Here is a 13,011-nt window from a genome sequence, read left to right as displayed (position 1 = left end):
CCATGCTGATACATTCACGGGAACAAAGGCCTTCCAAGTTGCACAGAGCTGGTCTGGAGATGGAAGGCCTTTATGCAGGTTTCCAAGGAGATGACTCAGATGCTGTTACCATAGCAACTGTTGCTACCATCTATTGTCCATCACCCCTTGACAGAAAGGCAAGGGGGGGGGTGTGGTTTGATGGAGAAGGAAACAAGAAGGCTTGGATTTAAGTCAAGATGAAAACACATATTGGGAAGGGTCCCCCTAAAGACTTCTATGGTATAAGTAACAAAACCTCCAGTGTCCAAAGGAAATGAATCTGGGACATAAGTGTTTACGGTGTGATGTTATTTGTGTTGGGGTCGGGGGTGAGTATCATGGCACATGAAAATGACCTCCACCCATCTGTTGGGTCCTGTCGTCTAGGATCTCCACAGAAAACACTCGGGTGTATGGGTCATCAGCACGGTCCGTGGCATGACCCCAGAAGCTGTAGGGCCATAAGGAAATGGATGTAAGCTGTCTATTTTTTCCTCTCTTTCCTGCCAAAAATTTTTTTTTTTTCAGGTAAAAGAGGGGCATATTAGAATATGCCCTCAGACTTTTGCTCCTATCTCTTAATACCCACCACCAATAAAGTGTTAACTTCTTTTCAATCAAATGAGAGCAGCTTGTGGGTAAATTAGAAAAGGTCCATTAAAAATAAACATTTAGAAATGCATATGGGTCATGGGAGACAGACTTGGCATGGTGTCTGAAGATCAGAATTTAAGGTCAGTCTCATCCCTTATTATATGCATGACCTTGGGCACTTTACCTGCTGGGTCTCAATTACTGGTTTTATCCCACGGAGACAGTAACTGCCAGTCTACTTCATACAGTATAAAACCTTATCAAGGAACCGTCCTCTTGTGTGTCAAGCACCATGGTGTTGGTCACACCCACAATACCAATAGGCTCTTAACTTCAATTACTCCAGACAGGACTGTTATAACTCTTTCTATGTAATCCAACTTTTTGTTTAGAAAATACCTGGTTACCTAGCCAATTACTCTGACACTAAAAATTACAGGTGACAAAACAGGGTAAGTCCCCACACAGCTTTCTGGTTATTTTCTTACCCAGCCTTCTGATTATTTTCTAATAAGACCATATGGAGGCATCAAGTCTGACAATTAGACCTGGCTTTTCCCCCAAAGCAGTCTTGGGAAGTCAAATTTCAATTGGGAATAGGATGTTGAAGTTAGAGGAGGAATTCTCGGAGGAGCAGGGATGGCCACCAGATACTGTTTGGGGAAAACCAAAGAATGAATCTGGCAGGTACATTGTCGAACCTGGTACACTGAATTTAGGGTAGCAAATGGGAGTTAGGAAAGATCTAGAGTCCAGAAATAGAGAGTAGAAACAATACACTGCAGCTATCGCAATCCAGAAAGTCTTCATGTCTCTCAGATCCTTTAGGAAGACAACGCCACGTTGGAAATCCATCCAACAAGCACTTGCTGAGCTGCCAGGTGGACCCACAGTCCTCCAGATCTGCTCCAGGAAGGGAGCTCCACAAGTCAAAGGAGGCATTCAGGTGCACCGGATGGGGCAGAGAAAAAGAACACACAATTCAGTTCCTCCAATTCTGTACAACTTCCTTATTTATGTTTTTCTTTCAAATAACACTGCTGTGCATTGTTGGGATACTCTTAGATCAGGAGCACACGTCCCGATGTATCATCAGACAGGAGGGGTTAACAAAGAAAGAGGCAAGAGGAGCAAATGCCTTTCCAATCATGGCCTGCTGGCACTGGCTAATCCTACATGCTAGGAGGGAGGACACCAGGACATGCTAGGTGTTCTAGATCTTGTGCTTAGGTCCCTCTTGATAACAATCAGGAACCCCGCACCAAGTCAAGACCACAGAATCAACAGGGGTCACTGAAGGACAGAGGCCAAAGGGACTAATGCCCTTGGTGCCAGCAGGTAAGACTTACACTTGGCTTTAACTTTAATTAGGATTCCCACAAAATGACTTCCGGAGCTTTAAAAATCCCTGACTCCCACAGTTTGCCCAACTTGATGATGGTTGCATTGCTCCTCAACAACAGCTTCACCGAGGCTGATCTCTCTAAGGAGAACAAACTGGTCAAGCTCTCCCCAGATCTCCCCTTGACACACTACCGCATGGAGAGCGCTGGAATGTACCTGACCTATCATACACGGTTATCCTGGCTTCTCCTTCTAGACTTAGAAAGACTGAGGCTAAGAAAGCCAGTAAGGGACTTGTCCCAGGGTCAAGAGCCACATAGGAGCAGATCCCGGGGCCAGAATCGACTTCTCTTGACACTCATTACAGAACTGCTTCCAACCCATTACACCATTATCAACACATGGCCATCCTAAACCCATGCAGACTAACTCTATCTCAGCTCGACTAACATCTCTGACAGCAAGAACTGCGTCTTTTGGCCCTCATGCTCGAACACCCAGCACCAAGTTAAGGTACCTAGGAGGAAAGCTAAAGCATCTCCTAATCAACTCCCACTTCACTCCAAATGCCCGTCTCCACCATAGCATCCATCATTCCGGACTGCCCTCGGGCATTGCTTTCTCTTTCTCTTGACTGGACCGTAACATCTTTAAAGACAAGAGGGGACTATGGCTTACTTCCTGTGTGGATCTCAATGCCCAACACCTATCAGGAACTCAAAAAATAAAAGAGATTCTAAAGCAAATCTCAAACCACCCACACACATCACTGAAATGTTGGCTATTTCTGGGGCAGGAATGATCACTCTACCCTTCCCTGAAACAATTTCTTTTCTTGGCTCCCAGCTCTTGACTCTTTGGGAGGAATTCTAGCCACAAGGGCATCTGGCCAGCCATCTTTAAGAGGGGTCATAGTGACCAAGAACATCTTTACCCCCTGAATGTGTTAATGTTGGTATCAACAGAATGCTTTAATGGAGCTAGTTTTTGAAGCTAGCTGTGATCTTTAAACCTTGAAATGTAAAGAACCCATCATCACCTAGCAGCACATTAAAATAGCCCACCCGGGACCTACAGGAGAAAAAAATGATCAATTCTACTGCCAAACGGAACAGAAGTGTCACTTGACTGGTTCTAAATGACACTCTGACACACTCAAAAAGTCAGCATATGAGCCCAAACAGATGTTCTCAGTCTGACCCATTTCTCGACTAAACTTGATTAGTTGGCAGGATATGAAAAGGTCTCACTCACAAAGCAATGTCTAAAAAGCAATGGCTGATGGACATCTGGGTTGTTTCCAGTTTGGGCCACTACAGCTAAAGCTGCCATGAACACGCACGGACACACACTTGCATTTCTCTCGGGGAAACAAATACCTAGAGGTGGAAAGGCTGGCCCACGTGGTAGGCCACGAATATGTGTGTCGAACATTTTAAGGAACGGCCCCACCATTTGCCAAAGTGGCTACACCTTCTTCCAGGCCGCCCCCCCTCCCAGCAGTGTGTGCGAGTTCCAGGACTGCGACATCCTCACCAACACTTGAGAGGGTCACGTTCTTTCGATTTTAGCCCCGCTTAGGGTCGGCCTATTATTTTGTTTTAACCTGCACTTTCCTAACGACTACGGATGCTGAGCATCTTGTCATGGTCTTGTCAGCTGTGTATCTTCTCTGGTTTAGCGTCTATTCAGATGTTTTCCCCATCTTTGCAAATGGGTTGTTTGGCTACGGGTGAATCTTGAGTCCTTTCCACATTTTGGATATAAGGCCTTTACACAAGAATGTCTGTCTCTAGCAAGTGCTTCCCTTACAGACCAACTATCCTACTGATTTCCCCTAACCATTCCCTCACCCCACCAGACTCTCCTCCCCCACTCTGGTACTGTAACCATCTAAACATTTCAGAGAGGGAACAGGCAATGCAGGCTTCTAAGCCCCCAGTGTCCCGTCTAGCCACAGTTCACCAGGAAGTGGCAGGTCTTCTCCAATCCCTGACTGTGCTCCGGTCTGCTTGGACCTCACACACTTCGAGAAAGAGTTTACATAAGTATGGGTCTTTAAAAATACATGGACTTTGGGGCCCCTGGGTGGCTGGAATAAGTTAAGTGTCCAGCCCTTGATTTCGGCTCAGGTTGTGATCTCGGGGTCATGGGATCAAGCCCTGCATCAGGCTCTGCATGGAGTGTGAAGCCTGCTTGAGATTCTCTCTCCCTGCCCTCACCGAGCGCACGCTCTTTCTCTCTCATAAATAAATAAGTCCTTAAAAGATATACTAACTTTAAGACGTTCTCAGGAGGGAACATCTCAACCCCCCCACAGAAATTTTGGCCAAGTCTAGAGACATTTTTGCTTCTCACAACCGGGTGGGGAAAGAGCTGTTCTGACACCTGTAGGTAGAGGCCAGAGATGCTGCTAAACACCCACAAAGCACAGGTCAGCGCCCACGACAAAGAATTAGGTGGAAACCCTGCTTTAGGTCCTCTTGCAGGTGCTGCTTTTAGGTAAAGCAATATAGTGCGAGGGCAACACTGATTTAAGAGCAGGAAACCTGAAGGGATTCTCTTAGCTCCGTCGCTAACTAGTTGTAGATCTTCAGGCAAAGCAACTAACCTCTCAAAGCCCCAAATTCCTCATCTGCAAAACGCAAGGGCTAACCTACATGACCTTTCAGTTCTCCTCCAGCTGCAAAGAGACACAACCCTGTGGCTTGTGTCAAAACTAGACAGAGCTTGGAGCAGCCACGAAACTGTCCTTCAGTTTTCAATACTTCTAGTTTGATGAGATGGCGACAAAGGTTGGTGTGAGGGAACCATCTCTGAGAACGTGTCTGGTGGAGGAGGATGGGGCCAGCTTGCGGTTGTCATGGGGGGAGGGGAGTTGGGGGGGGGATGAGCAAAATGGGTGAAGGGAGTAGGAGGTGGTTTCCAGTCGGGGAACAGAAGGGTCAAGGGTGAAAGGCTGGGAACACGGTCAACGGTCCCGCCATAGCGTTGAGTAATGCAGTCGTCAGATCGCCCCGTTGTACACCTGAGACTCGCAGGACATCGTGTGTCTACTATACCAGAAAAGGGGGGAGATCAACTGCCGACCTCAGCAGGGCCCCTGCCTCGACAGAGATGGCGCAGACGGCTCGGGCTGCCAGGGCCTTGCCACCAGATGCTCCCTAGAGAGAACTTGCCCCCACCCCGGGCCCCCCCATCCGCCCTCCAACTCCACCTGCTGGCTCGGCCCCAACTATCAACATGAGCTCGGCTAAGGGCAAGGGTGTCTCTCACAGCAGAGCAGCTGAGAACCTTCCAGGCCGATACGCCTAGCAGAGCCGGTCTCCAGCTCCAGACGGGGATGGTGTCAATGACGTAGCGTCTCTGAAAATCCAGACAGGGCCGTGGCAGGAGGCGCGGTCACCTCCTAAAGGACCCTGGGCCTCCCCCGCTCGGCCTGGGCTGTACCAGCGCTGCCGTGGATCAGGTCCTGTCACCGCGCCCTGGGGCGGGCGCGGATCCTACACCAGCTCTTACAACAGCTGTTCTGTAGGTTCAATGAGATTGAAAATTGCCCCTGTGGGGTCTCTGCAAGGATGTGCACACAGCGCACGTCTCGGGCAGCCCGGGGTACGGTTCCTTCATTGCAAACGGACTAAAAATCAGGAACGTGCTCACCAGGAGCACCCTGCGTCTCAGGAATAACCCCCCGAACCGCCCACAGGAACTTCTGCTGAAAGCACTGGGACCTCCGCTGGCACCGATGGAGCAAGACGACACGAGCAGGCCTGCTGGCAGAGAACGCTGCCTTTGCTGCAACAATAAGGACGCGGTGACCCCCCCCCCCCTTCCCGGGGGGCGACAGCGACCGTGGGTCACATCGCTCACCGCCACCAACCCTCCTCCCCGCTTTGCTCCCGGGCAGAGGAAGGCAGGCCTCCCACGGGCAGCGGGAGGGAGACCGAGGAGGCAGGAAGCGAACGCCTTGGCCTCGGACAGGAACATTCTCAGGCTGGGCCGCCCCATCGCCCACTCGTGTGCTTCCCACGAGGCCAGCGTGCTGGGCCTCCGAGCGGCACACTCACGCTCCCCTCGGCCCCCAGACGCATCTGCGGGCAGCTGGAGCGGGGCATGGGCCTAAGGCAGAGAGCAGCATCCATTACCAGCTTAAAGACAGAACAGTAGGTTCCATTAGTGACGCCGGGGACTCCTCGTTAATCAGGCTCCCGCACTGCCTGCTGCGTGTGTGGGTGCGTGTGCGTGGAGTGGGGGAGCGTGTAAGATCAGGTCTTCATTAAATTGCTCATTTTGCTTTTTCTCTTCTACCTTTGCCCACCCCCCCTTCCCAAGGGCCAATTAGCAGAAGCAGAGCGAGAGCTGGAGTTGGGACAGTCGCTGTGGAGCCAGCTTCCAAGCCCAGGCCGTGGGCCCTGTGTCCCCTCGGTGCCTGGAGGCTGACGGCCATACAACGAATCCCAACGTCTCTAATATCATAATCACCTTTTTATTTTGCTCAGACGTCCACGGGTCGGGAATGTGAGAGAGGCTGGGGGGCCACCGGCGCTCGGGATTCGCGGCCACCGAGAGGCCCGACGGGGCAGGGCCGGGCACGCGGGAGGGCGGGCTCGCTCACAAGGCGGCAGGCGGTGCTGGCCCCCGGGTCAGGTGAGCGGACCCCTTGGCAGCTGGGTCCCCTCCGAGGGAGGGAGAGCCGTGCGGCCTCAGAGGTCCAGCACTTGTACTGCGCTCTGCGGGCCACCCGGAGACCCTGAGGTCAGCCCCAAACCTGGGAGGGGGTAGTCCCACCCCAGCTCCCTCGATGACAGAAGTGTCAAAGATTTTGCAGACAGGTTTTTAAACCCCCACACTGGCCGGCTTGACTTTGAAGGTCCCCGTCCACCTAGGGGGTCAGGGAACATGCCTCACGTATCACCCATCGGGGAGAGCGGAGGGTTGGCTTTTAGGAGATAGTTCAATAAATAGGCGATGAGTGAATGAACAAAACAACAAATGAGCTTCCAGAGGGAGGATCTGTTTTTTGTGTGTGTTTTGTGTTTTTAAAGTCAAGTTACTTTCCTTGAGACTCCTTTTTCCTTCTCCACTGCACAGTGGGGGCACCACATCCAACCACCATGGGACTGTGGCCAGGAATAACTGAGGTCATGTATGAGGAAGGATTTTTATTTCCCCCTTAGTATACAAGACTGGCGATGGCACCAGGTGGCCTGTCCGTGTCCACAGAGCTTGGTGGACCGCCACCCCTCCGGCCCTCGCAGAGATCCGTCACCCCGTGTGGCTGGCTCTCCCTCCCCTTGGCAGCCTGTCTCCATCTCACGCTCCTCCCGGACAGGCGGTGTGCGGATCAGAACCTGGTGCCTTAGTGCGAATCTCTCTCCCCTTCTGCAGGCCAGCCTGGGGCGGGTCACTCAATCCTCCTTGGGCTCTCATTGGCATCTTCAAGAGGAGGATAAGATAATACCCTACAGGGAGCCCTGGGTGGCTCAGCGGTTTAGCGCTGCCTTTGGCCCAGGGCGTGATCCTGGAGTCTCGGGATCGAGTCCCACGTCGGGCTCCCAGCATGGAGCCTGCTTCTCCCTCTGCCTGTGTCTCTGCTTCTCTCCCTCTCCCTCTCTCTCTCATGAATTAAAAAAAAAGAAAATCTTTAAAAAAATAATACCCTACAGTCGCGTTAAGGGTGAAACGTGTCCGTGCGCGCTGTGCGCTCAAGTCAGCTAGCATACAGCAGGTGTAATTAGCTACAGTCACCGGCCCCGCCCCTCACGGATCCCCTTTCCCTCTCCACTCCATGCTCTGCCCATAATGAACACCCTCCAGAGTCCAAAAAGAGTTCCGTGTTTTCTTGCACTTCTGTGCTGTTCCATATGCAACTTCCTCTTACGGGGATTAACTTAGAGGACTCAGACCAGCCCCTGGCACATGCTGAGCCACTATCCCAGTGTTGGCAACTAGGACTCTGCATAGAATGTTCTTTCCTACCTCCTCTCTGCTCCCCTTGGCTAATTCCTCGCCATCTTTCAAGTCTCAGTTCAGATGTTTCCTTCCAAGCTCACCCTCTCCTCTCAAACCCAGGTCAGGGATCTTTCCAATCAGGCTCCAGTTGAGAAGTGCACTCTGCTGTAAGGGCCTTCCACCCAGGTGGCTTATGGACCTCTGCAAATGCCACCCTATGAAACAGCAAAGAGCTATCAAGGGCCCGGAGGAGTCTGTCCAGGGGGGGGACAGAATGTGTTACCTAATATTTCCCTGAATGGTTCAGAAAGCACCGGATAAGGGTGCTGCCCCAGCTGCTGCCCACAGAACCAGAAGATGAGACTCCTGAGCCACATGCCAGGTGAGGAGGTGTGAGACACACAGTCTCTCTCTCACACACACACACGCGCACGCCATTCAGTGCCACCGGAACTTCTCAGCCAATCCCAGAAATCAGTGGGGCCCTGCATTCAATAAGTTGGCAATAGTTGTAGCTTATTAAAGAGGAGACACAGTAAGGCAATAAAACAGTCTAACCTGGGCAGTTAAGGCGCGGATCTCAATGGGTCTCTAAGGCGGCAGGGAGGGGAGTGAACGTGGGAGGAAGACACGAAGCCTGGTGGTGGGAGCAGAACCAGGAAGCCTGGGAAGCCTGGTCAGAGCTCTGGCTCCATGCTACTGAGGCAAACTGCCTTCCCTCTGTATTGGTGTCTCCAAGTGTCAGCAATAGGGTGGTCTTTCTACATCCTGCAGCTATTCTGAGACTAAAACCAGGTAAACGTAAAAGCCATGTAAAAGTGGATAGCTCTCTAAGTTACTGTCATTGGGTTGTAGGATTCATTCCTCTGTATTGTCACCCTGCTTCCACGCGGCTTTCCCTACTGGGATCCCCCCCACCACCAGCCCTGCATCATCTTCATCCTTCACAGCGGTCCATCTGTCTTAGCCAGTCACGTGTGACTCCTCTAGATACATATCCAGGCTTCTTGAGGGCAATGGTCACATCAGGTGTCTTCTTGCATCCTTAAAGCTCGGAGCCCAGCACCTGGGCTCCCAGAATACAAACCTGTACGTATATATGTGCAGATGCATACGTGTTTATTTTTCTAATCCTCAAACTGACCACTGGAACAGCAAACAAACCCCTTCAGTGACAGGCACCAAAGGGTAGTGTTATCTTAGGCCAAATTTCATTATCCTCAAAATAGAGCTCCAAAATCCTAGCTGATGCAGTCCACTGAGTTTTAGAAATAGCTGACAGGTTAAAATCTAATCCAATTCAATAACTGAGGGGGGGGGGGAAGAAAAGAAAGCAACTTGCATAAGAGAACATGAGCCATAGACCGCAATGGTTACTTGAAAGACTCATTCCAAAGCTGAGCCTCGGCAGCCCACCTGCAGGCACCTGCACATGGGTAGGAGCCATCTGGAGCTCATATCTGATTCGGCTTCAGTTACTCTTATAGTAAAAGACTTTTTATCAAGACTATTATGGTCACATTAGTTAAAACAGATGTTAAAACAATGAATCACCAAAAAAAAAAAAATGTGCATACCTTGAGCATTTTCACATGAGCACAGAAATGTAGGTTTACTGACATTTTCGATGCACACTGGTGATCCTTCCTCTAGGGGTGGGTCCACAGATTACGCAAGGAAGACCTCGGGCAGTTAAACAACACAGACCCTGATTTCTAGTTTGCTTTCCTGCAAGTGCATGAAGAGCTTGAAGATGACACAGACTTCTGGATGCGGACTCCTCCTTCCATGGCTTCTTCTTTCACTTCGACTTTCTTACCATTACCATCTCCACACCTAATTCACCTGCAACTTCTTTTGTAGCAACTCACTTTTTTTTTTTTTTTTTTTACCAGTTTTGTTCGAAACGCTCAACTTCGTTTTCTAAACACAGCAATTACAGGCTATTAGACGTTAAAGCGCTTGGAAGAGTGCCTGGCACACAGTGGTGCTCAATCCATGTTAGCTCCCTCTCCTCCCACTCATTCCATTTATGTCATGATCAAGTTATTCAGTTACAAGAGCAAATTTAACCGGCGCAGACAGGGATAGGCGCTTACACAATTGGCTCTCGCTCTGCACTCAGCCTTCATGGCGGGAGAATTACTGGGACACACAAACATCACATGAGCATAAAGCAACAGCAGCCATTAATAGGTTTTGCAAAAGGAATGGAGACTAGCAAGCAAGTTCAATGAAGATCACCTAAGAGTGGCTTCTCTGATTACGTCCCTTAAATCCCCCACTTGCTTCCCTCTGTGGATACATCGTCAAACCACAGCCAACATGAAAGGCAACACAGGCTGTGACCTGCTCAGAGACACCCAGCTGAAGGAGTTAAAGTGAGGGTTACAGCCGGCCACGCTCCCCTCTCCAAGCCGTGCATCCCTGCTCGGGGCTGCCCGCACCCAAAGGAAGAGGCGCTTGCTTTCCCGACGTGGCACGTCCAGTCTCCCCCAGTCCTGCCTTATGCCCTGTGTTCTTCCTCGTTCGTGACCTGAAGCCAGGTGAGACTACTAACATAGGGCAGCATACTGTGAATGATGCCTTCATTAAAAACAACACCCCGGTCCTATAAAGAAATGCCCGAGTATGAAATGTGATTAATTTTCTCGCAGGCCTGGGGGCGCCTGGGGGGCTCAGCGGTTGAGCGTCTGCCTTCAGCTCAGGGCGTGACTCCAAGATCCCAGGATCAAGTCCTACATCAGGCTCCTTGCAAGGAGCCTGCTTCTCCCTCTGCCTATGTCTCTGCCTCTCTCTCAAATAAATAAAATCTCAAAGAGAAAGAAAGAAAGAAAGACATCTCTCCGGCCTGGCTCATGCAAACTGGGGCCGTGCTGAGCCTAGCCGCGTGCCCGGCTGTGTACCCGGCCGTGTACCAAGTGCTCCACGGGCCTCCCACTCTGCCCTCCGAGGCTGACTGTGAGCAAAAGTAACAGCAACTGTATCAGTTTGTATTTGCAGAGCACACTTAGGTTTTTCAAAATACAAAGCTGACCCTTTCCCTGCCAAGTCTCCCTTTACGTGGGGGTAGCTGATGGCGCGTCAGAACAGGTGGCTGTGTCCACTTGAGTTGAGCATGCTTTTAATAAAGGACTTGGTTATGCTTTAATTCTTTAGCTCTCATTTTTATTCTTGTCAGTCAACTGTCAATTGCCTGCATAATTTCAGGCAGAGGTAATCCAAAGTCCTAAGTGCCTAGAAATTGAGATTGACCAGCATCCCCAACAAACCAGGCACCACCCTAAAAAAGGGATTGCTCCTCAGTGGGCCTTAATGCTGAGTTCTGGTGCAAAAGACGGGAACGGGGGCGGAACACCTGGGGGCTCAGCGGTTGAGCGTCTGCCTTCAGCCCAGGGTGTGATCCTGGGGTCCCGGGTTCTAGTCCTGTCCTGCATCAGGCTTCTTGCATGAAGCCTGCTTCTCCCTCTGCCTGTGTCTCTCATGAATAAATAAATAATGTCAAAAAAAAAAAAAAAAAAAAAAGAGCAGAACGGAGAGAGAAAGTGACCAGCCTAAGGCCTTGGATGAGGGCATGATTAGTGGAACTCTGGCAATCAAATCCTCAAATCCCAATACCCTGACCTCTTGTCCCAGCAGCTGCATTGCCTTTCCAGGGTCTGTGTTAGAGTTAAATGGCTTAATAAATGCTTTAGTAGATTGAAGTCAATGTTAGAAAACGGATCCCGCCTGCATGATCCGTGGTCCTAATAAGAATTTACCCAATTAAATAAGAACACAGGTCTTAGACCTGAATGACTTTAGCTTTCAGTCTGAAGTTCCTGAAAAGATTAACTCCAGAGTCCCTGCCAGAAAGGAAGAGTCAAGAGTCTTCTCTGGCAAAGCTGAGCCAGCCTCCAAGGTAAGTAGTGGATAAACTGGTTGAAGTTACCACCCTCCCACCAGACACCAAGATGAGTGCACGGATTGTGCTTCCTCGAGGGCCAGAGGTGAGGCGAGGCCCCGATGAACATGTTACCGCCCAGATGCCACACTTCACTCCCAAGTAACCAGCTGGTTAGCCACAGGAGGCTGCCCTGATGGCTGTGGAGAGGGGGGCGGGTCAGGGAGCAAGCTGGTGAGAGGTGGCCCTGAACCTGCCAGCCTCGCTGCGACTGGGGGCCAGCCTGGGCACCCTGGGTTTAGATTTAGAGATTCCATCTCTCTCTCTTTTTCTTTTTTTAGGTTTTATTTATGAGAGACACAGAGAGAGAGGCAGAGACACAGGCAGAGGAAGAAGCAGGCTCCCCACAGGGAGCCCGACGTGGGACTTGATCCCAGAAACCCGGGATCACAACCTGAGCCAAAGGCAGATGCTCAACTGCTGAGCCACCCAGGTGTCCCTAGAGACTGGAGGAACAAGACTCCTACCTACCCCACACCCTGCAAAAAAAAAAAAAAAAAAGTGGAGTACTCTTTTCTATTAGGATGGAGAAAGGAATCAGAAGCCCAGAAGGACAGACTTGCCCCACATCCTCAGAGCTTCGCAGGGCTGCATGAGGGTTGAGGGGGTGGGGGGCATGTGCTTTAACAACAGGCAGGTGGGGTCAAGTCAAGACGGTCTCCTGGGGTGCCCTCGGACACACTGCTTGAGCTTGTAGCCCCTTAGCTGCCCAATACGAATGGCATGTTGTGAGGGAGGAGTCACCTGAAGATACTTCCTTGAGGATTAAGTGAGATAGCTATGGAAAAACACGGAACACGGATTCAGGCATTTATCAGGGCTCAATACAACGGTCACTTTTGTGCTTAGCAACCGAAGAAACACTGACACGGCACCTAATGTGGTAGGTTTTCAAACCTGCTGGTTGGCATTACAATTGGAGAATGACCAGTGGAGGGACTGTAGGGTTGACCCGCCCTGTAGCACCTAAGATGGAAAGGAACCAAATGAGGTCAGTAATGAAATTCAAAATAGGGACGCCTGGGTGGCTCAGCAGTGGAGTGTCTGCCTTTGGCTCAGGATGTGATCCCAGGGTCCTGGGATCGAGTCCTGCATCGGGCTCCCCGCAGGGAGCCTGCTTCTCCCTCTGCCTGCATTTCTGCCTCTCTCTCTGTCTC

The 13,011-nt window shown here is 50.8% G+C and overlaps 1 protein-coding gene across 13 annotated transcripts in view; it reads right to left on the bottom strand.

Annotated features, from left to right (window-relative positions):
* The window catches only part of NOS1AP (nitric oxide synthase 1 adaptor protein), a 277,936-nt gene that overhangs the window by 112,293 nt on the left and 152,632 nt on the right, over positions 1 to 13,011 (bottom strand). The gene's annotated exons all lie outside the window — the stretch shown is intronic.

Source organism: Canis aureus, chromosome 38 (genome assembly GCF_053574225.1).
Source record: "Canis aureus isolate CA01 chromosome 38, VMU_Caureus_v.1.0, whole genome shotgun sequence".
Classification (NCBI taxonomy): Eukaryota; Metazoa; Chordata; class Mammalia; order Carnivora; family Canidae; genus Canis; species Canis aureus.
The sequence above is the reverse complement of the archived record's forward strand: the minus strand, read 5'-3'. Positions and strand labels throughout refer to the sequence as shown.